The sequence below is a fragment of the Lissotriton vulgaris genome, unplaced genomic scaffold (genome assembly GCF_964263255.1).
Source record: "Lissotriton vulgaris unplaced genomic scaffold, aLisVul1.2 SCAFFOLD_1091, whole genome shotgun sequence".
Taxonomy (NCBI): Eukaryota; Metazoa; Chordata; class Amphibia; order Caudata; family Salamandridae; genus Lissotriton; species Lissotriton vulgaris.
The window spans coordinates 646847-672365 of record NW_028247947.1 but is presented as its reverse complement, the minus strand read 5'-3'; the positions used below and the strand labels follow the sequence as shown (position 1 = coordinate 672365).

Below are 25519 nucleotides of genomic sequence, written 5' to 3'. Positions count from 1 at the left end.
TACACAATTCCTATTCCCAATAGATTTCAGCTATTTAATTCATTAGATAAAAATGATTGACTGAAGGCAACACCTGTTGCTACGCCAGTATAAATTGGCGCACCTGGTGGTGCAGATATAAATGTACGGGGCCAGTGTGTCAAATTAGAATGGAAGATGAAATTATGTTAAACACTGTCATACCCAAATTTAATGATATAATCTTGCCAGATGTAATCACTTTAACTGACATAAATCAGTCTGTGACCTCAAAAACACCACCATTGGCCACCACCATCGATCCCCCACAAGTAAACCCAGCTGATTATTTAAAGGCCACTACCTGGAATATAGCAGGGATAGCCACCAAATTAACCACCCCATTTTGGGAAGATTTTATCACACAGGGCTATGACATTATATGTCTGCAGGAAACATGGCATAGGGCCCAAATACAGGTTGAAGGATACACATCCTACAGTGTGAACGCTGTAGCATCCCAATCAAGTAGAGCTAAAGGGGGTTTACTGACTTTGGTATCTACTGCCCTGATGGAATTTAATGCTGGTGGTTATGTGGAAGTGGGACAGTACGCCTCTGTTCTGCGCCTGGTTCATGGCAGATGTAGGGACTTAGTTGTAGTGAATTTTTACAATAATATAGTGGGGCCCAAACGAGGAGCTATTACTTCAGACATAGAGCGAGCAATTGAGGAGATCCTAGCATTATCAAGCAAATACGCCGCAATCCTCTGGGTAGGTGATTTTAATATCAAAGTATGTAGTAATGCACACAAAGGGGCTTGTGGTCATCGGGAGGAGTATCCAGGGGGAGATATTAGTATTTTTAACCATTTCCCACACAATAATTATGGTAGCGCCCTGAACAATCAGGCAGCCAAATACGATCTGAAACTGCTAGAGTGTAATAAGAATAAAAATAATGAGACTTGTCCCACATTTAGGGGGAGAGACATTCAATCAAATATTGATCGCATCATGTTATCCAGTTTTATAGCCTATACCAATGTCTGGGTAATAGAACAGCCAGTGAGTGACCATAATAATATATCAGTTGAACTAATGGGATGGGGCGCTAAAACAAATGTATACGGAAGACCGATCCAAGGCATCCTGGCTGAGAGACCTAATGGAATGAGGGTGAAATGGATTAAAATTGACCCAACTCAATTCATGGCCAATGTGATTTTAAAATGCAGTAGCGAGATAGAGTACTGTCTCTCTACCTGTGTATGTCCGCCCACTTTATTATCTAATTTCTTACAGATAACAAATACAATTGAGAACTCCTTGACATGTAGAAATAGGAGACCAAGGAAAGACAAGGCTGTGTGGTTCGATAAGCATTGTGCCCAATCATTAAAAAAGTTAAAAACAGCGCTCAATGTCAAGCCAAGAAACGCTGGAAAAATCAGGGAAGAGCGGCTTAATTACAAAACTGCACTTTTATCCAGGAAAACTGAGCTGCAGAATGAGGCATGGGCGAAACTAGACCAGGCTGCAGAAACAAAAGACCACAAACTTTTCTGGGAAATTGTAAACAGTCCTTTTTTAAAGAATGACAATATCCCTGAACTCAGTTCACACGTCAGTTGCCGCGCATGGATAGCGCATTTTACTGGGATTTTTATTTCTGATTTTAACATAGATGTTCTAAATACAAATACTGATGTGACACCTTGTTTTAAATGGGAGAAAATACTGTTCTCTGTGACTTTGTGCGAGGTAATTGAAGCAATTAATAACAGTAAGGGAGGGAAAGCCCCTGGGCCAGATGGGGTCCCCATGGATTTTTACAAATATGAAGTGACTTTGTGGGTCCCCATTCTGACACGCTATTTTAATGCTGCAATAGAAGATAATTTACCAATTACATGGGGTCAGTCAATCATTGTGCCGCTGTTTAAAAAGGGCTCCAGGTCAGAAGCACGAAATTACCGCCCAATCTCACTTTTGGACTCGTCAGTCAAAATCTTGAGTCGAGTTCTTCTGGTGCGATTGGAAGCCTGGGTCGAGGAAAGCAACATTTTGTCCCCAGTGCAGTACGGGTTCCGCAAGGGACTAGGAACCATGGAGCAGTGCAATTTATTTATGTGTTTTGCCGATTTGAGTTCAGCGTTTGATCTGGTGGAACACGCACTGCTCTGGCCAACCCTCCTTGCCATGGGTGCTCCGACTGAAATTATTCACCTTCTGGCCAGGCTGTATAATAACCTCTCATGCAAAGTCAGATTCGGAGCAGATGGTGAGTGCACTCCCTTTTTTAAAGTTAAGCGAGGTATCCGCCAAGGATGCGTACTTGCTCCACTTTTATTTTCCCTTTTTATAAACCAAGTCAATCAAATCTTAAGAGAAACCAACGCAGATGCTCCGACTATTAATGGTAACCGAATACCGATCCTTTTATACGCGGATGACGCGGTCCTGATTTCTAGGACCCAAAATGGATTGCAAGAATTAATCGATAGGTTCCATACTTTTATTGTAGGCAGAAAATTGAAAATCAATAAGGGTAAGACAATGACCATGACATGTGGCAAGAAACCAAGAAAGTGCAGGTAATTTTTCTTAGATGGGGACAAACTGGAAGCTGTTACAAGTTTTTGCTCCCTAGGCATCACCTTTTCTGGTGATGGGAGATGGGTTAACGAACAAGCAAGTGTTGATTTTAAAATGGTCAGGAATGTAAATTGTATATTTAGATTTGCTACCAAATTAGGGGGCCGTAGAATTCGTGAGATGCTCTCAATCTATAACTCAAGATGCATAACATCAGCATTATACGGAGCTGGGATATGGGGTTACAACTCCCAGAGTGCTAAGTCAATCCAGCGTGAGGAGAATTTGTTTTTAAAACGTTTGCTTTGTCTCCCAGCTGCAGCCTCAAATGAGATTGTACACAGAGAGCTTGGAATAAATTATGTTACTGATTTAATAGCCCTACGACCCCTGTCCCTATGGTGCTCAATATGGGCAAAGGAAGAGACCAAGTTCACCCAGGATGTGATTGTTGACTGTATAAAGCTTGACCATCATTCAAATATACCATGGCTAAGCCATATACAACTTTGGTATAAGACTTTTTATGGTCAGGATATTTTCAAAGATGTTTTATCTGAGACAGTTTTATCAAAGCGGAGCTCAAAATCACATACCTTGATTATGCAAATGGGACTAGAACTGATAAATACGCAAGACAAAGTACGTTCAACTTATACATGGAATACAACTCCAATGCAGGTTTTCCAACTTACCTTACTTTTGTTAGCATTAACTCCCATCGCTTTGTTTTAATTCGTTTGCGGTTGGGAACAGTGCACCATTTAGTGGCATTCCCCACAATTAAAAAACCCGGGACATGCATGTGCCCATGCGATGGCAAATCTAAACAGAGCTGTTGTCATTTTTTACTCTTTTGTAACTTTTATACTTCATTTAGGAAGTTTTATCTTAAACAATTGTTCTTAAAATATAACATGCGCAGTACAAAAACAGCGATGCAACTGATGTTTAATTTAGAGACCCCAGATGTGTGTTTTTATGTGGCTACATATATTTTAAAATGTATTTCTGTAAGGAAATCAATCATTGTGTGATCTTCTTCTCCTTTAATGCACTTTACTGTTTGCCCCAACCTCTTTTAAGATAAGCAACATGCCACTTTAGCTAAATGTTTACATACGTGTAGTAACTGTGTACTTACTATTACTACTACTTATATTGCTTTTTTTGCACTTTATACAGCGAATTTGCACATGTTACTCACTTATATAGTGAAATAAGCTGCTAACCACATTCTATGGACATGACAGATAGTCAATTATTTTGCACTTTATATTGTTAATTTGCGAATTTGCACATGCCATTTGTATGATGAATAGCTGCAAAAAAATGTACACTATGGTCCTGATAGTCACTTTGCACTTTATTATGCCAATTTTGCACATCTACTGACCTAAGCATGTGACTTGTTGTAATGAGTATAGTAGACATTTACTTTTTTTTTCATGTTGTTGCTATATGGTTGTATTCAAACAAACCGAATAAAGCATTTTTGAAATGAAATGAGATAGATAGATAGATAGATCGATAGATAGATACAGAGAGAGGCTTTTGGTCAGCCCTCTTCTGCCACTGGTCTGTATAGGTGCGGTTTACAATTTCCTCTGGTCAGTGAACCATAGAGCATAGGGAAATCGGTCAGTCCAATTCAGTTCGTGTCTCTTTTTTTCCCTGTGAGTGATGACATTTGTCTAATCACATGTGCACATCCATCCGAAAATGAGTGCCCTCAGTGTCAAGGCTAGTAGGCCAGTCTTTTAGTTTTCCCTTTTCTACTTTCAAGTGCTTTTTATGTATTTCCTTATTTTTATTTTCATTTTTAAAGCAAGCTACAGCTCCAAAGATGGAGCTTATTGACTACTTGCTTCACACTTACTTCATCTGCAGTGCACTGCAACCTGGCCAACTGCTGCCTCTGAACTAGATGACCATCATGCAATGATATTATCCACACTGCATCATTGTTGTACCATTGCAAGATGGCCAACATAATTCTAACATGGCACTCAGCTGGAACTATACACACTGTACAATTCCATTGCAAATGCCCACCACTGTTTACAATACCAATGCAAGATGCCCATCTGTTCCTTTGTTTAATTTTATTTTTGCAAGCATACATCTGTCATTTTTAAGCAATAACACGTTTTATTTTCATCTTTATGTATCTTGTATACGTGGCTAAATCTGTGTATGTGTGGAGATTGTGTAAGTGGGTGAATGCAAGAATGAATAAGTGATTAATGGATGCACAAGTACAAGAAGAATGACCGATCAGTGACTAAGCAGTAACTTTAATGCTTGCAATCTACCTTTAAGTGGTAGCTGACCGATTTGCCTAGTTGCACATCTCATCACTGAGTTGCACACACTAACTAGAAAAGTGTGCACACAAATATTCTATTGCCGCGCACGAGGAAGAATACCTAGAGGAAACATTGGTCAAGACATCAGAATTGTGACTTGAGCACCCCAAAAGTGTGTTAAATAATGACTTGTGAATGTATGTGTGTCCTGTTGTACCTCTGCTGAGATACCGTGGTTGGATGACGGAAGAGTGAGGAGATGGGAGAGAGAAAACATAACTGGAATCACCAGAAGGGATAAATAAACCAAAAAAACAAAGGGTACTCTTTTCTATTGGAAGTGCATCATGCATGCCTAACTACATGCAATGTGTGTCAGAGTCAGGTGTGTTGATTGCTTGAATTAAATCAACATTACTGTTAAACTGTCAGGGGTTTTCCTGAGGCCTTCCCAAAAGGCTCAAAGGGAGATTTATGCAAAAAAATTAAAGTAATGGGAGAACCCAAAATAGAAAAATATCTCTAATCTGTGATCTAAGTAGTTTGAAACTTTAAAAGGTCTTGAAACCAAAGCTTCAAATATAGAAAGTCACTCAAAGAGGACCTAAATGCTTTAATTGATGACTAAATAATGCTCTCAAATGCACAATTGGCCAGGAAAACAATAATGTCTCTGCAACATTTATCAAAAGAGAATATGCCACATTAGTTGGCATGCGTTTTCTACACATGCCATTACAACAAGGTTGTTACAACTACCGCGTTGTTACCTCTTATACCATTACAACGCAAGTCAGAACAACGACTTGCTGTAGGGGGGGCACTGGATTTTGGATAAGTATAATTTACTATTCCAACTCCAGTCTGTGCAACAGTAGGGAAGGTGTTGGATTTTACATCCAACACCTTCTGCCCCCTACAGCAAGTCATTGTTCCGACTTGCGTTGTAATGGCATGAGTTGTAACAACGCAGGCGTTTTAACGAACTCGTTGTAATGGCATGCGTGGTTTCGAATTTGATGTTTACCATCAAAAGAACACCAGTGATAGTTGTAAGCTTTAATAGCAGAAGGTGATCCAAAGGCCGGTATTGAAAGTGACGCAGGAAGAGAAAAATCATTTCTCAGTTGATCTGGCCATTTACCTTCCAGCCTGACAGATTTAGAGGTAGAAGGAAGAGCCAGATCCTTCAAGTAAGGAGGAGACTAAGGAAAATTCATTTCCTTGCCTACTGAGAGCCAGCACAGAAAAGGAAGTCAAGTCCTCCTTGACCTAAAGGCAAGCATCAGTATTACCTCAGCCTGTTCTCTTTGGATTTTCTTTATGGTTTGGGAAATAATAGGCATTGGAAGAAATGCATGTAAGAGAATACTTGGTCAGCGACTTAAAATGGCATCCACCCCTATCACCTGATGATCATGAAACTTTGGAAAATATATAGAAAGCTGAGTTTTCGTACTGTCCAAATAAATCAACCCTCATACTAAGACATATATCCTGAAAAACAAGGGGATTGAAAACAACATTTTTTGAACATGGAAAAATGTGGCTCTTGATATCTGCCAACAAATAATGTTTACTCTGAACTTAGATATCCCTGAGGGATATAATGTTGTTCTCTGCCCAAGAGCAAGAGTGAAGTGATTCAGGGACCAGCAGTCTGTGCTAAACTACAGGTTCAAATATGCTTGTATTACAATGCTGTCCATGCTGATAACCAGTGCAGCTCCGATCACCTTTACAGAGAACACTTTAAGCACTCTCCAAACTGCCATCAGTTCTTTACAGTTGGAGGACTTGAGCCTCTCTCCCGATATGACCACAAAGCCTGGGCTGGCTAATCCTCCAAAACTGCACCTTGCCCAGAGTGCTGGAATCCATGGGCAGAAGCTTTGCCATGCTTTGCAATGTCACCCGTCATGCAAAGATAACTCATATATCATTATTTAATGGGATTAGAAACTCGTAATCCTCTGTAGTAGGAGTCCATTTCTGAAGGACTTGAGCCACCACATTGCCTAGATAAAACCTTGTCCAGGGGATAATGAATAGCATGTCGGCCTACACAAGAAAAGAAAAAGGAGAGAAAAAAATTAAAACCCCCCAATACACTTCTTCTTTGAATATGAAAAAAGGGGGATGACAGATATATTGTATTCTTACTAATGTTCCATTACCTAAGCTCCCTGGGCAAGACATCAATTCATGACATGAGTCGGCTACGGTGGTTCCTTAATTTCTTAATTTCTCTCTCCTAGTCAATGGCACGTAACCTTTCCCTACATCTGTCCTGATCAATGCTTCGATTTATTCCAAAATCTGGTTGGAAAGCGAGTGATATTTTTTCCAGTTTATGAGGAGCCCAAGTGATCGAAGGACAATGAATACTTTCTTTCTATCCTCTAAAGTCCATGCATATTAGTGGGAGTGAATCATAAATTTGTCAAGGAATTGATGAATGTTGTTCCAGTGAGTTTGAAGAAAAGACACAGGGGCAGCTCCTCCATTATGGTGAAGTAGCATTCCCCCACTGCTGAGTGCCAGCAGATTCAAACACATGAAAAATAAAATGATAATAAAACAATTTATCATTTTATTTTTCATCTGACCTGCAGGCTGCCAGTGAGCCAAGTCTTAGGAAGCAACAGGGCCACCCTTTGACAGCAGCTGCTGCAGTGTGGAGGAGTGCTGGGCACTGTAAGGGCCCATATTGGTTTTGCAGGCCATCTTAGAATGCCCAAACCGACATGCACACTTAGCATTTCTCCATCCTGAGCTATGTTGCACAGCAGGGTGGAGAACACACAGGCTCCAAGGCCCTGTCTGAGTGCCAAGCCAGGCCACTCAGACCAATACCAGAGCTTCTTTCATGCTGGGTAATAGTATTCCCAGCATGAGAGCAGCGAACCTGCACAGTGTGAACTTCTAGCACGTGGGAGTCAAAGCTCAGGAGAGGAGCAAGGCCACAGCCACAGCAGCAGGTAAATACTATTTTATATTTTTTTATTTACTTTTTTGCCTGTGTTTTTTATTTTTGTAATTCCCCTGCACTGCCTCACCACTTCACATTAAGAGCAGGCGCCACTGAAAAGTCATCACTAAAGCAAGGATCTTTGTAAAAACTCTCAGAGCTGTCAAAGGGGACCACTGAAAACTGTTTAAGTTGTATTCCTACAGAAAACCTGAGAAATTTCTGATATGGCTCTGCAATTGGGACATGGATGTAGGTGTCCTACAAATCGATCTTGGTCAAAAAGTTTCTTTCTGATATTAAAGTCATCACTTTCTGGCGAGAGTTAACTTGAATTATACTGTGGGAATAAACTTGTCCAGAGACTTCAGGCCTATAATCATTCAGAACTGACCACAGCCTTCTGGACCAGAAAAGCTATTGAGTACCAGCCCAACCCTTCCTCCTAGAAAAGGATGGCCTGTATGCCACTCTTCTTGACCAGGGAGAGAACACTGTCATCCAATGTCTGTATCCTTCAGGAATACCTGGACCAAAGAGTCTGAATAAAGTGAAAACCTCAGAGTGGTTCATGAAAATCTAAGGTGTATCCTTGAGAGAGGACACCCAATTGCTATTCACAGATTGTCATTAGTTATTGAAACCAAACGCAGATGATCCCCAACAGGAATCAAATTGACATCCAGCTCAGCATAATCTATGTTGCTGTTTTTGATTGGTCTCACTCCCAGAGTTTTACTGAAAGAAGGTCTAACCCTGAGAATTCTTTGGGTTGTGACCTACACAAGTTCTGAAAAATTAATTCTGTACCTCATCTGTTTGAAGAACGAAACATTCTATTCTTTCCAGCATATTGTTGTTTGTATCAAAAGGCTGTATATTCTTTTATTTCTTGAATGATTTACACACAACCTCTTTCAGTTCCTCTCTAAACAACTTAATTGCCAAAAATGGCATTCATGATATACAATTCTTTTGTGATGTATCTACCTTGCATTACATCTCCATTAAATGCAGATGGTTTCTGGCAGGTACATTTCCCCCTGAGGCCATAGCTGATGCAGTGAGTTTGACAAAACAATATTTGAGAGAAACTTAGCTTGGACCTCCCTACGAGCTAGAAGTCGAAACAATCCTCACCTTCCTGAATACCTTAGGAGAGAGATTGGAAATTCTTAACCAGGGATTGTGAGGTATATACGCGACAAATCTCAGATATCTTTAAGAAACTTAAACATGCATATGTTCTCTTCAAAGCAGTTTATTCTTTTTATCAACGGGGTCTGAAATCAAAACGTTTTCTATCAAGTGGAAGGTTTGCCCCTTCAAATTTGCCACAATAGGGTCAATAATTTAATTCTGTGGAAGCTCAAGATCTTCCTTAGTCAGAAAATGCAACCTTCTTATTAATGTTGGGATTGAACTGCTGTCTGGGTCCTTGAATTTACCTTTTCAAAAGATCTAGTACAGATTCAATGACAGGAAGTTTTAGCAATGAGGTTCTCTGAAACTGCTAAAATATCTCAGGTAGAGGAACCCTGCTGATCTGTAGGCCTTTGAAGTTTGGAGGAAAGATAAGAAATTACAGTCTTCAAATCCTCTCTCTGAATGTATTTTCACCTGGAAAGAAGAGTCCCGAGTATAACCTCTATCCTTCTCATCGTAATGCAGAAAAGCCCACAAGGAACAGTGAGAAGGAGAGGTCACTGGAAACTGGGGGGAATCTGAGGGGTAGTTCAAATGTGCAGGTACTTCTCCCAAAAGGGTGGAGGGGAGAGATGATTTCTATTCTGACTGTACTTACCCAACTTCACATCTTGAAGGAACATCTTGACCTGAAGCAAGAAAGAGGAGACTAACTCAAATAACAGATGGAGTCCTGTAAAATCAAGGACTCCTCTTTAGCTCCTAAAATCAAACGTAACATGAACTCTTAGTTAAAGAAATATCAATAAAAAAGGGTTGTAAACTGTGTTAGAAAAACCTCAAACCTGCTCATGAAAAATGCAATATTTGTCACCAGCAGCTCAGACATATTGGGAAGACACCCACAGAAAATACAAATAAACCATAGTAACTTTATTTTTTATTTATTTTTTAGAAAAGAAAAAGAATTACAAAATATCTTCTCCATGCAGGGAAAGAGATAACACCTCCACCTCATTTTCTGCAATCCTTTCATTCCCCATAGAATTGGGGTAAAAGACTTTTGCTGTGCTCCTTCATGAAAGGAAGTGTTTATTTACCCTGCTGCTGGCCAAATGTTTCAAAACCTCTGTTATTTACCCAATGGCAGGCAAAATAGTACGTAATCTCTGCTATTTAGCCAGCCATAGACTAAATAGTAGAGATGATGTACAATTTGAAAAGTAGCCGGATAAATAGTGTGAAGGGGATCTTTATTTAGCCGTACAAAAAGCTAAAAGAGACTCAAATCAATGGTAGTCCGGTGGCCATCTTTTATAGGGGATGCAACATATGTGAAGCATTTGAAAGTAAGTGCATTTACAGACTTACAATCGTTTGCAAAAAGGTAAGAGCATGAATTAAGCTAAGCTATTTATAGAGAAAATAATTTTGAAGAAAACTTTAATGTTATTTTAATATTCAAATAAGACATAAAAATAAAAACAGAAGCTTCAGGATATGGCATACAGGTGTTTGCTGCTTCAGTAAAGGAGTATTTGAATGTCAGTAATGAATACTGAGTATGGTTTTAATGTTATGTTATGCTATGTTATTGGGGTGCTTCTATAGCGCACGGCTACTCCGAGGAGTGTCCCGGCGCTGAAGACCATCACCTATCCAGAGTGGAAAGCAGAAAGGGAGGGGAACTGAGAACAAAAAGATGGATATCATTGCGTGAATAGCAGAGTCTTCAGATCCTTCCTGAAAGCCAGAAGGTTGGAATTGGATCTGAGAGACAGTAGGAGAGTGTTCCATAGCTGGGTGGCAAGATGTTTGAAAGGGCGCCCACCGCAGCGCGCCCGTGGGATCACCGGTTTGACAGCCCTAGCCTGGGTGGCAGATCGCAAGGATCTAGAAGGAAGATAGAAACTGATGCGTTTCTGAAGATAGCAAGGACCAATGCCGTGAAGAGCTTTAAAGGCAATGGTCAGGGCCTTAAAGTTGATCCGCTTCTTAATGGGCAGCCAGTGAAGAGATCTGAGAAGATCGCTGGCCCTGGCTCTCCTCGAGAGTCCAAAAATGGCCCGGGCAGCAGAATTTTGCACTACCTGAAGACGCGCTAGCAGGAAGTCCGGGAGGCCTAGATACAGTATGTTAGAATAGTCTAGGCGGGAGCCTATCAAGGCCTGAACTGTAATTCTTCTATGTTCTAAAGAAAGAAGAGGCAGAAACTTCCTTAACATTTTCAGGATCGCAAAGCACCTGCCAGCCAGGCCAGCCACCTGGCTTTTGAAAGAGAGGCTGTTATCAATCTGGATGCCTAGATTTTTGGCAACCCCTGAGTCGGTAGTAGGGGGAAACATGGCAGGAGGCCACCACTCCTTCCATCCAGGGACCACGGGCAGCCGAAGAAAAGTACTTCGGATTTATTGGAGTTGCACTAGAGGCAGTTACGACTGAACCAGTCAAACACTGCCCCAAGGCAATCCCGAAACCATGTACATAAATGTTACATAAATCTTTTATTCACTCATAAGAATACATTGTGTTTTTTTAAAGTTCACAATGCTCCTTTTGATGATTTTTTAAGGTTGGGCTCTTTTGGTCTTCCTATGGAAGGCCCTGTGCTAGCTTTAGGCTTCTGTTTAAGGGGTATTTTGCATTTTGCTTGCTTAGTATTCCAAATCTGGCAACACAGCAGTAGTCAACAAGGAACAGCAAGTAGAGGGAGGTACAGGTAGGAAATTGGTTTTTGTGGTGCAGTGCTTTGAAGCACTTGAACGAGGTAACCTGAGTGAGACATTGCAAAAGGGACTCTGTGGAATGGGGGAGTGAAGGTGTTGTATTTTGTATTGTATTGTAATTGCATTTGTATAGCGCTTACTACCCCCTGACGAGGCGTTGAAGCACTTTTCGGCAAGTTGCATGCTACTCCGGGACCCATAGAGGATTAGTGTTGAATTAGTAAACATGCAAAGTAAATTTTAAGTGGTGGATATGTTAGTCGGTTATTTGGATTCGGAAGGATAGCAGAAGGATAGAGAGGAAAATAAGGTTTGTATTTATATAGCACTTCTTACCCCTGAAGGGGTGTTGAAGTGTGTTATTTGGTGACTAGCACGCTACTCCGGAAACCCATAAAGGAATGGAGCTGAATTAGTATGATGAAATATGAAAGTAATTTGAGTGGTGGATATTAGTCAGTTATTTGGAGTGAGAAGGATAGTGGAGGGATAGAAGAGAAAGAAAGGTTTGCATTCATATAGCACCTGTTACCCCTGATGGGGTGTTGAAGCTCTTTCCTGGCGAGTAGCAGGCAACTCCAGAGCCCATAAAGGATTAGTGTTGAAAATTAGTATAGTGAAATTTGAAGCAGTTTGAGTGGTTGAATGTTAGTGAGTTATTTGGATTGAGAAGGGTTGGAGAGGGGTAAAAAAGGGAAGAAAGGTCTGCATTTATATAGCGTTTGTAACCCTGATGTGGTATTGAAACGCTTTGTTGGCCAGTAGCACGCTACTCTGGACCCCTTAAAGGATTAGTGGTGAATTAGTATAGTGGAATATGAAATTAGAGACGTAAAAATGTTAGACTGTTATTTTGATTGAAAAGGATAGTAGAGGGATAAAAGAGTGAAGGATATTTTTTTTAGGTCTTAGCGGTAGGAGGAGGATTTTGGATGAGTAAAAAGGGGTTTTGGATGGGAAGAGCGAGAAGGAAGAGTTTAGAAAGGTTTGTTTTGGGGATATGCATAGTAAAAAAGGCGTCAGATGATACAAGGAGGGGTAGAGTAGGAGAGAGTCAAGAAAGGGTTATTTTGGGAAACATAGTAGTGGTATGGGGTTTAGGATAAATGACAGTGGATCTAGAGGATATATTTATAGATGTACATGGTGAGAGATAGGGTAGTGCAATTGAAAGCGTAGTATAAAGAAGTCTGAGATGAGTCAGAAAGTTGGACTAGAAGATATATTGAGAGAAGTATAGGCTGAGAAATAGGGTAGTGCATTGGAAATGCTAAATTAGAAGAAAGTGATAAATATATAGATCCATAAGTACTATAGATGCATAAAGGAGGTAAGTATATGCAGATTAAAGATACTGATAGAGGTACATGACAAGAAATAGGGTAGTGCATTGGTTATGCTTTTTCAGGAGAAAAGTAACAGACACACAGATCCAAGTACATGGAGCTACAAAGATGCACAATGGAAGCAAGTACATGTAGACCAAAGCAATACACAAAGATAGGTATATATCTATAATGGAAATAAATGCTTATATACAGAGGGACACATACATAGGATGGATATTAATGAATGGGAAAATGGGCAGCATGTCTGGCCCTACTCCCAACCAGGCTCAAACAGGTAATTACCCTTGTCCTCTCTACCCCTAGCCTCGATGCCCAAGCTGAGATGCCCTGAGCCTTTGCCTTTTATAGCCCTAGTAATCAGGTGACCCCTCCAGCCAATGGGAATCCTAGTCCAACCCTATACAATCACAACACTAGCCCTAAAATCTAGAAACAATGGGAGACCAGGAGCTTGCAGACAATCTCAGCCCTAGTCCAAGCACCCAATAACTTAAAAAATCCCTGATCTCTATGTCCAATAGAGGCCAACACCCTACTAGTAGTCCCAACCCAAGTCCAAGCAACCAAAGGAACAGGAAACCCTAGTCCCTACTTCCAATAGAAATCCTAACCCTAGCCCTAGTCCCAACCCTACATTGATTGAATCACAAACCCACAAACCAATCAGAACCCTCAAATACTCAACCAATGAGGACACTAACTCTAATCTAATAGAAACATCAGATATAACCACCAATCATTGTATACATGTACCTTCCACTAGCAGACTATATAAGGTCCCAACGACCTCAGACAAGGTTTGCTGGCCAGGGAGTTGGGAGCTGCTTCTCATGTTCAGAATCTCCTAGGAGACAGACTGGATCAATCCACACTGTAGGACTCCGCCTGGCAACTATCCGGTAGGGTGCATCCTTGAGGTGGAACTGGGTTCCTGTGCCCTGATGAAATTGCCACAACTTATTGGCAATAAAACATGTCAGCCGTTCAGGTTAAAATGGTCTAAACACGACATTGTTGTTTTAAATGAGTACGGCCAAAATGAAAATTAAAGCAGTGTTTTGTGTTTCTGTAACTCAATTGTAACCCTATAGGTTTATCACATTTGGCCTCCTGCATGCAACTGGACTTTTCAGTTTTTGGATGGATACCACTTTATTTTTGACGCATAGCTCCTTTTCAGCTTCACATAATTGGAACTTGGGTTTTGTTTCCTTTTGTCAGGAAAGAGCCAAAGATGACACTAGTGAAGTGAGTACCTAGCAGCAGCTCCCCCGTTGTTGCTTACGTGAAATTTTGGTGGGTGACCTGTCTGTTTTGATTGGTTTTATATAATAAAAATAACACAAATGGGGTATATTAATAGATAGTCAAGTCAAGTCAAGTCAAGAGATTTATATAGCGCGCTACATACCCAGAGGGTCTCAAGGCGCTTGAAGAAGGGAGCGGAATTACTTCTCGAATATCCATGTTTTAAGTTGCTTTCTGAATGCTAGGTGGTTCAGAGTAAGGCGAAGGTGAGTGGGAAGTGAGTTCCATGTTTTAGCTGCCAGGTAGGAGAAGGATCTCCCTCCCATGGTGGTTTTGTTGATGTGAGGTACAGTGGCAAGGGCTTGGTTTGAGGATCGTAGCTGGCGGGAGGGGGTGTAGAAGGACAGTCGTGTGTTGAGGCATTCGGGTCCAATTTCGTAAAGTGCTTTGTGTGCGTGGGTTAGAAGACGAAAAGTAATCCTCTTATTGATGGGGAGCCAGTGGAGGTTTTTCAGGTGCCCAGAGATGTGTTCTTTACGCGGGATGTCTAATATGAGCCTGGCTGAAGCGTTCTGGATGCGTTGGAGTTTTTTCTGGAGTTTAGCGATGGTACCGGCGTATAGGGTGTTTCTGTAGTCCAGGCGGCTCGTGACCAGTGCGTGGGTGACTGTTTTTCTAGTTTCGGTGGGGATCCAACGAAATGTTTTTTTGAGCATACGAAGAATGTTGAAGCAGGATGAATAAACGGCGTTGACTTGTCTGTTCATCGAGAGTGAGGAATCTAGGATGACTCCTAGGTTCCGTGCGTGGTCCGTAGGGATGGGTGCTTTTCCAAGGGCCTCCGGCCACCAAGAGTCATCCCAGGCGGAGGGGGAGGTGCCTAGGATGAGGACTTCTGTTTTGTCTGAGTTCAGTTTCAGACGGCTGAGCTTCATCCATTCGGCAACTTCTTTCATTCCTTCATGCAGGTTGGTTTTGGCAGTGTTAGGGTCTCTGGTGAGAGATAGGATCAGTTGAGTGTCATCGGCGTAGGAGATGATGTTGAGGTTGTGTTGGCGTGCGATGGTCGCGAGGGGGCTCATGTATACGTTGAAGAGGGTGGGGCTGAGTGAAGATCCTTGTGGTACGCCGCAGATGACTTCAGAGGCCTCTGACTTGAATGGTGGAAGGCGGACTCTCTGGGTTCTTCCGGTGAGGAACGAGGTGATCCATTCCAGTGCTTTTCCTTGGATTCCGACGTTTCTGAGGCGCTGTAGAAGGGTGCTATGACAGACTGTGTCGAAGGCTGCGGATAGGTCGAGGAGGATGAGGGCGACTGTGTCTCCATTGTCCAGTAGAGTTCGAATGTCGTCTGTTGCAGCGATGAGGGCGGTTTCAGTGCTGTGTTTGGCTCGGAAGCCGGATTGTGAGGAGTCGAGGGATTTGTTGGTTTCGAGGAAGGCGGCGAGCTGGTTGTTGACCGCTTTCTCGATGACTTTGGCCGGGAATGGAAGGAGCGAGATAGGGCGGTAGTTTTTGAGTTCGGTGGGGTCAGCTGTGGGTTTCTTCAGAAGGGCGCTGAGTTCAGCGTGTTTCCAGCTTTCCGGGAAGGTTGCGGTGTTGAGGGAGCAATTGATGACGTCTCGGAGGTGTGGTGCTATAATGGAGTCTGCTTTGTTAAAGATGTGGGGAGGGCATGGGTCTGTGGGGGATCCTGAGTGGATAGAGTTCATCAGACGGATGGTGTCTTCAGTGGAGATAGGGTTCCAGTCATTGAGGGTGTTCAAGGGGGGTGGGGGTTCTGCAGAGGGTTGGGTGGGTTGGTCTTCGGGTTGGTAGTCGAAGCTGTTGTGGATGTCTGCAATTTTGTTGTGGAAGAATGAGGCTAGGGAGTCGCAGAGGGCTTGAGAGGGGGTGATGTCGTTGGAGTTGGCTGAGGGGTTGGTAAATTCCTTGACGATGTTGAATAATTCCTTGCTGTTGTGGGCGTTGCTATCTAATCGGTCCTTGAAAGCGGCTTTCTTGGCATTCCGGATCAGTTGGTGGTGTATGCGGGTGGCGTTTTTGAAGGCGTCTTTGGTGTTGGTGTTTGGGTCTTTTTTCCAGACCTTCTCAAGGGAGCGACAGAGTTTCTTGGATTTCTTAAGATCATCGTTGAACCAGGAGGCCTTCTTGCTGCCTAGTTTGGTTTGTCGTTTTTTAAGTGGTGCTAGGATGTCGGCACTGTTGGATAGCCATTGGGTGAAGTTAGTGGCTGCTTGGTCGGGGTTTGAGGAGTGGGCGGGGGGGTATTGAAGAAGCGATGAGGAGATCTGGTCGATGGTGACTTTGTTCCAGTTTCTTCGAAGAGTGGGTTGGGGATGGTTGTTGAATGTGGATTTGTTGTAGGTAAAGTGAACGCAGCTGTGGTCAGTCCAGAGGAGAGCTGTGGTGTGGCTGAAGGAGACGTGTTTGCTAGAGGTGAAGATAGGGTCGAGTGTGTGACCTGCGATGTGGGTGGGGGTAGTGACAAGTTGTTTAAGTCCGAGGTTGGCGAGGTTGTCCAAGAGGGAGGTGGTGTTGCGGTCGTTGCTCTTTTCAAGGTGAAAGTTGAGGTCTCCCAAAAGGATGTAATCCTCGGAGGGGAGCGCGTGTGGAGTGATGAAGTCCGTGATGTCTTCACTAAATTGTGCGCGGGGTCCTGGTAGCCTGTAGAAGAGGGTGCCTCTGAGTGTGGTCTTGGGGTCGATGTGGATCTGGAAGTGAAGGTGTTCAGTATTGGCGAGATTGGCGTCTGAGCTGGTTGAGATGCGGATGGATTTCTTATGGACGATAGCGATGCCTCCTCCTGTTTGGTCGGTCCGGTCCTTACGGATGATTTTATAGCCTTCCGGGATGGCAATGGTGATGTCTGGGGCTGAGAAGGCGTTCATCCATGTTTCTGTTAGGAAGGCGACGTCCGGAGAGATGGTGTCTAGTAGATTCCAGAGGTCGATGGCGTGCCTGTGGACTGAGCGGGTGTTAAGCAGGATGCATTTTACGTGGTTGTGGTCGAATATCTGTTGTGTGTTCGTAGGTGAGGAGTTGTTCTTGGTGCCGTCGAACTTGCAGGAGTAGTAGCAAACCCTAACCCACCCAGAAAGAAATGGTACAACTCTTCCCTACGATTTGGATTTATTATTATTATTATTTGGGTTTTGTATTAATATTTGGGTTTTGTAAAGCACGTAGTAACCCGTAAGCATCCCAGCACTAAGATCAGGACAGTCTAGAGGGTGACATAGGGAGGAAATCAGGGGAACAGGTGGGTTTTCAGAAGTTTTCTGAATCGAAGGTAGTCTGATTCCATCCTTAGAGAGCGGGGGAGAGTGTTCCACAGGCGGGATGAGTTCACAGAAAAACGCCGTCCGCCAGTGCGTGCCCTCTTCACTCTAACAGTGGTGATTAGGTGTTCGTGGTCAGAGCGAAGGGATCTAGTGGCTTTGTAGTGCCTAATGAATTTGCTACGGATGGGAGGGCCTTTGTCCTGCAGGAGTTTGTGGGACAGGCAGAGGGCCTTAAATTTGACTCGCTCTCTCACTGGGAGCCAGTGAAGATGTTTCAGCGCTGGTTTGGCTGAGGATCTGGCCGGAGTATTCGTAAGGATCCGAGCTGCGGCGTTCTGGATCCTTTGCAGTTTGTTAAAGGTTGCTTCGGGGGCACCCAGGTAGATGGCATTGCTATAGTCCAGCCTTGACAGGATGAGGCCTTGGATGAGCAATTTATGGGAGACAGGGGGGAGTAGGGGCAAAATCTTCCTGATAGATTTAAGGAGCCCGAAGCAGGTCCCGGCAATCTTTTTGGATTGGGTCTTGAAGGACAGATCTTTTTCAAGCGATATTCCTAGACTTTTGATCTCGGTCTTGGGGGCTGGGGGTTTGCCTAAACAGGGGGGCCAGATGTTAGGGGGAAGTGAAAGTCCCTTTTGGCCCAGAAGTAGAATGTCTGTCTTCGATCCGTTGAGTTTCAACGACGACCTATTCATCCATCCTTGAATTTCTGAGAGGCAGCTGTGGAGGTTGGATGGTTCCTGGTTGGGAAGAGATAGAGACACCACTAATTGAGTGTCATCCGCGTAACTGATAATTTTCACTCCGAATGGGATGACCACCTCCTCCAATGGGGACATGTAGACATTAAATAGTGTCGGGCTTAATGATGAGCCCTGAGGCACTCCACATTGAAGGGGGGTTGCGGGGGAGCGGGTGTCGTTCTCCCAAACCTGAAAGGAGTGCTGGTCCAAGAATGATGCGAACCAGGCCAAGGCGGTGCCGTCCACCCCGATGTTTTTGAGTCGCTGGATTAAGACCCGGTGGTTGACAGTGTCGAAGGCTGCACCGAGGTCCAGGAGGATCACTGCCACTGATCCTCCTGCGTCCAAAATGATTCTGGCCTCCTCCACTGCCGCAAGCAGGGCGATGTCCGTGCCCTGTCCCGGGCGGAAACCTGTTTGCGAGTTTCTGAGCAGGTTGTTAGTCTCTAGAAACTGCGAGAGCTTTTTGTTGACTAGTTTTTCGGTAATTTTACTGGTTCCGGGGAGGAGGGAGATTGGCCTATAGTTGGCCATGTCCAGGGGGTCGAGTGAAGGTGTTTTTAAGGAGCGCCTTGACAACGGCCGCTTTCCAGCAGGGGGGGACTTTTCCCAGGAGTAGTGATGAGTTGATGAGGTCAGTTAGTGGGGGGGCGATTGTGGGGGCCACTTTTTTTAGAATGCGTAAGGGCACCGGGCCGCTAGGGGAGCCGCTTTTGATTGTCGCTAGCGTAGCTAGGACCTCTTCAGAGGTAACCGGGCCGAGAGAGTTTAGGTGGGCGGTAGTTGGGGCCGAGTTGGTGCAACCCTCCTCAGTAAGACTGGGGTCGACAGGGGGTAGGGAGGTGAGAATTTTCTGGATTTTCTCTTCAAAGAATTTGGCTAGATTAATACATTTCTCTTCCGAGGTGTTGGGGTCTGGAGGTTTCTCTGATCTTGGATCTGGAACTTTGAGTAATTCTTTTAAAACGATAAAGGTTTCCCTGGCGGAGCTGGATGAGTTTTTTATCCTTTCCTCAAAGAATGTGCTTTTGGCGTTGCGTAAGGCTAGTTTGTAGTTTTTCAAGGCGGTGCAGAAGGCGATTTTTTTATCTGTTGATTTGTCCTTTCTCCATGAGCGCTCTGTTCTTTTGCACTTCTTCCGTAAGAGGTTAAGATCAGGAGTGTACCAGGGAGCCGGGTTCACTCTTTTGACTCTTTTCAAGGTGGTGGTACTAGGGAGAAGATTGTCCAATGAGCGGGTGAGGCACGAGTTAAACTGACTATCAGCGGTGACTGGGCCGGAAGCCAAGGGGAGGGGAGTAGTGATCCTGAGTGTGGCAGCCCATTCTTCTGGCGAGAGTCTGTGCCAGCGTCGTTCGGTAACCCGGGTTTTAGACGGAAGGGTAGGTGGGACAAAAAGGGGCCAGTGAATGGGTATAAAGAAGTGATCTGTCCAGGGTAGGGGAAGAGGAGTGAGAGTTTTGAGGTCAGAGATGTTGGTGAGGACTGGATTCAGAAGGTGTCCTTTGTCATGGGTGGGCTCTAGATTGACTAGTTGGATACCAAATGACATAAGGTCAAGGAGGAGTTCGGAGGCAGTTGTGCCTTTGGGGTCTAGTAGATGGAGGTTCAAGTCCCCCAGGATTAGAAAATTGGGAGTAGTAGATGCCATCTGGGTGACAGTGTCCGCTAGAGCACTCAGGAATTTGGCTGGGGTTCCCGGCGGACGGTATATCAGTAGACCAGAGAGTGAGGTAGCAGGAGATATCTGTAAGGCAAAGTGGCAGCTCTCGCAGTCGTCGACATTGCCATCGTTGATTCTACAGGAGAATTGCTCTCTGTAGATTATTGCCAGGCCACCTCCTCTGCCGAGGGGTCTATTTTGAGAGTGGATTTGGTAACCAGGTGGTAGAGCATTAACAATGTCAGAGTCAGAACAGGGGGTGAGCCACGTTTCCGTGAGGAAGAGGATGTCGATGGCGTGATCCTGCACCAGGAGGTTGATTTCGTGGGAGTGTTTAGGTAGAGACCTACAATTGAGAAGGCCAAGCTGTAGGCCGTGGCAATGTGAGACAGAAGGCGCCGGATTGCAGAGGTCACAGTTAATATAAGGTATTTGTCCTGCGTAGGTGTCCTTACACTTAGAGTTTTTCGAGGGGTTGAGTGCGAGGAGCCTGTCTCTGGTGTAGATTATTCGACCAGCAGGTGAGTTGGGCATAGTGACTGGGCCTGGGGCCGGCTGGGCCCGGACGGGCCCACACGGACTTGCCTTAGGCGCGCCTTCGGCTGCGCGGGGGTCCAAGGGAGAAAGGCTAAGCTTAGGTGAGCACTAGTCAGGTAGGCAAACAAGAAATTTTAAAAGTATCGAGTGACACACTTTTTAAACAAACAGCTTAAAAGTAAACACACACACTAACTCCCGGCTGTGCCTCAGGAGTGCCGCGATCTACAGGCGGGCTCTTGATCAGTCCGCTTTATGTAGTCGGGGGGCGTGGCCTAGTGCGAGTGGGCGTGGCCTTCAATCAGGCTGGGTGGTGGCACCAGAAGCAATTACCGTTCGCCCGCGGCAGCGTTTTACTCGGCTGCGCGGGGGTCCAAGGGAGAAAGGCTAATTACATATGTGTAATATGTAACCAGGTCTTTGTACTTCTAGTTGGAGCCAGCACTGTCACTGCTGCTGATAGAGACATCAGCTAGCACAAACACTGTGCATGAGAAACAGCCAGGAAATTAAATTTGAAAGAGAAAGGCCCCAAATGCTTTCTGAAACCTCAATTGTGGATTCACATCCCCTGTCTGGAAAATGAGTATTAAACTGGATCGGCGATATAATCAATCTAAGGTCACAAGAATAGAGGTAACAAAATAGCTCTGTTCATTCAGTGTCTTATTTCTTACAATGTGTGTAATAAAGTCAATGAATAAAAATCTCTGTGAGTTTCTTTTATTCTATGTCATTGATGCCTATATGTATTTCTCTGATTTAATTGGAATATTCATTCATACTCAAATGACATTCAGTTAAATTAATTATAGTCCCATTCCTTCGCTTGAGGCTTCTTCATTGAATACTTCCTCTGATGGCCCACCTAAGTATACTGGCTGTTCAAGAAGACTTTATACCATCCACTCTATTTAGAGAAAAGCCTGGCTATAAGGGAGAGGAAAAAAATATTTTCCCGTGCCCACGGGAGAAAACTCCCAGCATTTGGGATCATTAGTTTTTTTGTTTTTTTGCTTTGGGAGTTTGTGTTTGAAAAAAAAAACTTTTTTAAATACGCTTGCTAGCTGGCCATCATGTCTGACTGCACTGTCCTTCAAATGGTTTGTGCATGACAGAAGTTACTGTCAATGTAGAGTGTTATCCACAGGGCCAGCAGACAACTCTAAATTTGGCAGACAGCGGTCCCTCAAGATATCAGAAGTATCGTCCACTGTGATACTGACGGAGTTAACTTTGTACTCGAAACTCCTGCAGCTTTTTGTTACTTCTGTCATTAGTTTGGAATGAATCCTGGTACACCTGTCAGGCCTAAGGTGGTCTTCCTCCTTCCAATATTTAACTGAAATTGTTTTTGTTGGCTTTAGGACTCTCTGCACTTTACCACTCCTAACCAGTGCTGAAGTGCTTGTGCTCAGTCCCCTAATCATGGTTTTATTGGAATATACCCAATTGGCATAATTATTTTACTTATAAGTACCTTGTAGAGACATATACCGTATACCCAGGGTCGTACATTAAATGCTACCAATGGGTTTGCAGCGCATATTGTGCCACCCACTTAAGTAGCACTCCAAAACATGTCCCAGGCCTGCAATTGAAGCCTGAATGCAGTGTTTCACTACCCTGTGGACTTGGCATTTAAACTCTCTTACCAAGCCTTAAACTTCCTTTTATTACATGTAAGTCACCCTCATGGTACACCCTAGGTAACCCACATGGCACAGTGCTGTATAATTAAAAAGGTTGGGCATGTACTTTTAGGTTTTGCATGTCCTGGAAGTGATTTTCACTACTGTGAAGCCTACCCCTCCCATAGGATGACATTGGGGATTCAGTGTTTCATTTATTGTGCTGTAATTCCAAATTGGGACAGGTAGATATGTCATGTTTAGTACTTATGAAATTGAATGATAAATCCTCTTTAATGGTAAAGTTGGATTTTTCATTTCAATTTTGAAAATCTCATTTTTGGAAAGTTGGCATTTTCCTGCCTTTAGCTCTTGCGCCTGCAGCCTGCCTTGGGTCACATGACTGGGTGTAGCTGGGTGTACCTGAGAGTTAGGATTTGTGAATTACTCCTAGACAATCACACAATATAGGGATTGTGTAGGCCTCAATGGACCTTCTTCTTGCAGAATGAGCTGAGCACAGCCCCCTTACATCTGAATAGCCTGTTTTCTGTCTTCCCGCAAAGCACCTGCCAATGCTGTCTTGTCACATTGTAGCCCGGGAAGGGTAGTCAAGAATGTCCATGCTCTTCAAAGTTCTTTTGCAGAACCTTCGTCTATATTCCAGAAGAAGGGCTCCATGGTATGAAATAGGACCTTCATGTCATGATTCCTCCACGGCAGTTCTGCTGTGACTTTGTCATTTGCCAATGCTTGTTGTGACTTTGCCATTTGTCTATACCAATGCTTATTCCAGACTATGCTGCTATCAAGGCCTTTTGTCCCTTCTCAGCTCCAGTAGGTTACCTGAGAGCTGGAATCTGGAAACTTCTTCCTGAAGCCCTTTAAATAGGGACCGCACGCTGTTCTCAGTGATGGTTATTGAGAACTCTGAGTGTTCTTAGCAGCTTTTGCTGTTCTCTTGTTGCAGAAAAGAAGATTCTGGTTGCTCTAAGGAGACTTCTGATGTCATTCCACAGGTTCCAGATCTTCTCCCAGCCTCCCCAGTTACAATCAGGTAGGATCGTTCCTTTCTCAAACAACTATGTGTTGGTCGTGTCATTTTGCATATTTGAAGACACTTTCATACCGTGCTGAACCTCTCTCCAGGCATTTACATGTTTGGTGATTTTGGAATTCTGGCACATCGCGTAGAAGGGCTTTAGCGCATTTACAGATTTTTGTGACGTACCGTGGCGCAGAAGCCTGCGTGATATTTATCAGACAGCAATAAGCCTCTTTTTTTGACTTAATGCTGCCTGATAAATATCAGTCCCGTTAAGGCAGTGTTCTGCATTAAAGGGGCGTGCAATGGGTATTGCTGGGGGCGTTCCCAGCAACATCCATGGCCTTTTGACATTGCCCCAGATTAACGAGAAATCGTAAATCTGAGGCAGTGCCAAAGGCTTATGCCTCCCCGGGGGAGGCGTAAGAGAGGCGCAACAGGGAGAAATATCTTTATTTCTCCTCGTTTCTTTTTCTTTTGCATTCTGCAGCACACATAGAATGAGGAAAAGCCTCTTGTGATTTTTTTGTACAGAAAACTTTCCCTTCCTATACAAAAATAATCATCCCGGCAACGCAGGCACCCTTGCACCATTGTGCAAAGGTGCCTGCGTTGGCGCAGGCAGCCCATTGTGCACCAGCACAGGGGAAAAGGACAGGAATGTGTCGTATTTTATAGATACGGAGCATTCCTGCCCTTTTCTTTTGCCGTAGGGAAGCACAGCAGGAAGGCCCGCTGCGCTTCCCTTCGGCAAAACCTCATAAATGAGGCCCTTGGTGATTTAGCACTATAGTACATCGCACTGAAGCACTCTTTGGATGTTATGTTATGTTATGTAATTAACGCTTATAGAGCACACGATTACCCTTGGGTGTCCTGGCGCTAAGCATTGGCCTCTGAAAAATAGCTGAGATATCACTGTGAAAAAAGCCACTTCTTCAAGCTCTTCCGAATCATAAGGAGATTTGGAGCATTTTTAAGAGACAATGGTATCTCATTCCAGGCTTTTGAGGCACCGTAAATAAAGCTCCTACCTCCCCAGTTGAGTTTTTTTATCCTGGGAGTTTGTGTTAATTTGGCACTGGTAGATCTCAGTGTCCTCCTAGGCTCATACCATTGAAACATATGCGTGAGGAATTCTGGACCAATACCTTTAATGGCTTTAAAGACTATACACAGCGCTTTAAAGCGAGATCTTTGATTTATAGGAAGCCAATGTAGCTTCCTAAGCTCGCCTTTGACCGAGGCAAATTTGGGGATTGCAGACAGCAGCCTGGGTGCTGAGTTTTGAACTAACTGAAGTCTATACATCTGACATTTTTGCAGATTCAGGTGTAGACTATTACAGTAGTCCAGCTGCGATGTTATCAGGGCCATGACCACTGTCTTCAAACTGTTCTCTGTCAGAAAGAATTTTATTTTCCCTATGATTCTGAGAATCATAAAGCATGCTGAGGTTACCTGGCTAATCTGGTCCCCCATGATAAGCCTATCATCCACCACTACCCCCAGGTTTTTAGCCTTCTTGGTTGGTGTGGGGCAAAGCCCTAATTCTTCTGGCCACCAGTCTGGTGTCCATACCAAGGGATTGTTCCCAAAAGTTATCATCTCAGTTTTACTAGAGTTAAGTTTCAAACAATTAGATGACATCCAACAGGATATGGCCCTCATACATCCATGAAAGTACTCCCCGGTCTCTTTCTCACCACCTTTCTTATAGACAACACAATTTGTATGTCGTCAGCATAGGAGGTGAGCTGAAAGCCAAAGGCCCTAATAACTCCAGCGAGAGGAGCCACATATATATTAAAGAGCGTAGGGCTCAGAGATGAGCTCTGTGGCACCCCGCACGGGAGTAAGAATGGCTTAGATGTATTGCCATCCAGATCTACTGTTTGGGACCTGTCGGCTAAGAAGGACTGTATGAGTTTCCATGCAAGCCCTGCCACATCAATCCCGGGCAACCGGTCCATCACAATTTTGTGATGGACCGTGTCAAAGGCCACCGGCAGGTCTAACAGGATCAAGACGGCACTTCCTCCTCCATCTACGGCTTCTCTAATTTCCTCCGTAGATTTCAGCAAAGCCAGCTCAGTGCTATGATGGGTCCTGAAGCCATATTGCGATGGGTCCAGAGAGTTATTAAGCTGAAGAAAAGTACTGAGCTGGGAGTTCATCACCTTTTCCAGGATTTTGGCAGGGAGAGGAAGCAGTGAGATAGGCCTATAGTTATTAGGTTATTTGGGGTCTGCATTCTGCTTTTTCAGAAGCGGAAGGACAGAGGCTACTTTCCAGATCTTAGGAAA

At 43.9% G+C, this 25519-nt stretch overlaps 1 pseudogene; it reads right to left on the bottom strand.

The window, feature by feature from the left end:
• Positions 1-20534, bottom strand: part of LOC147664968 (uncharacterized) — a 36089-nt pseudogene extending 15555 nt beyond the window's left edge.
• Between the last annotated feature and the right edge of the window lie 4985 nt (positions 20535-25519).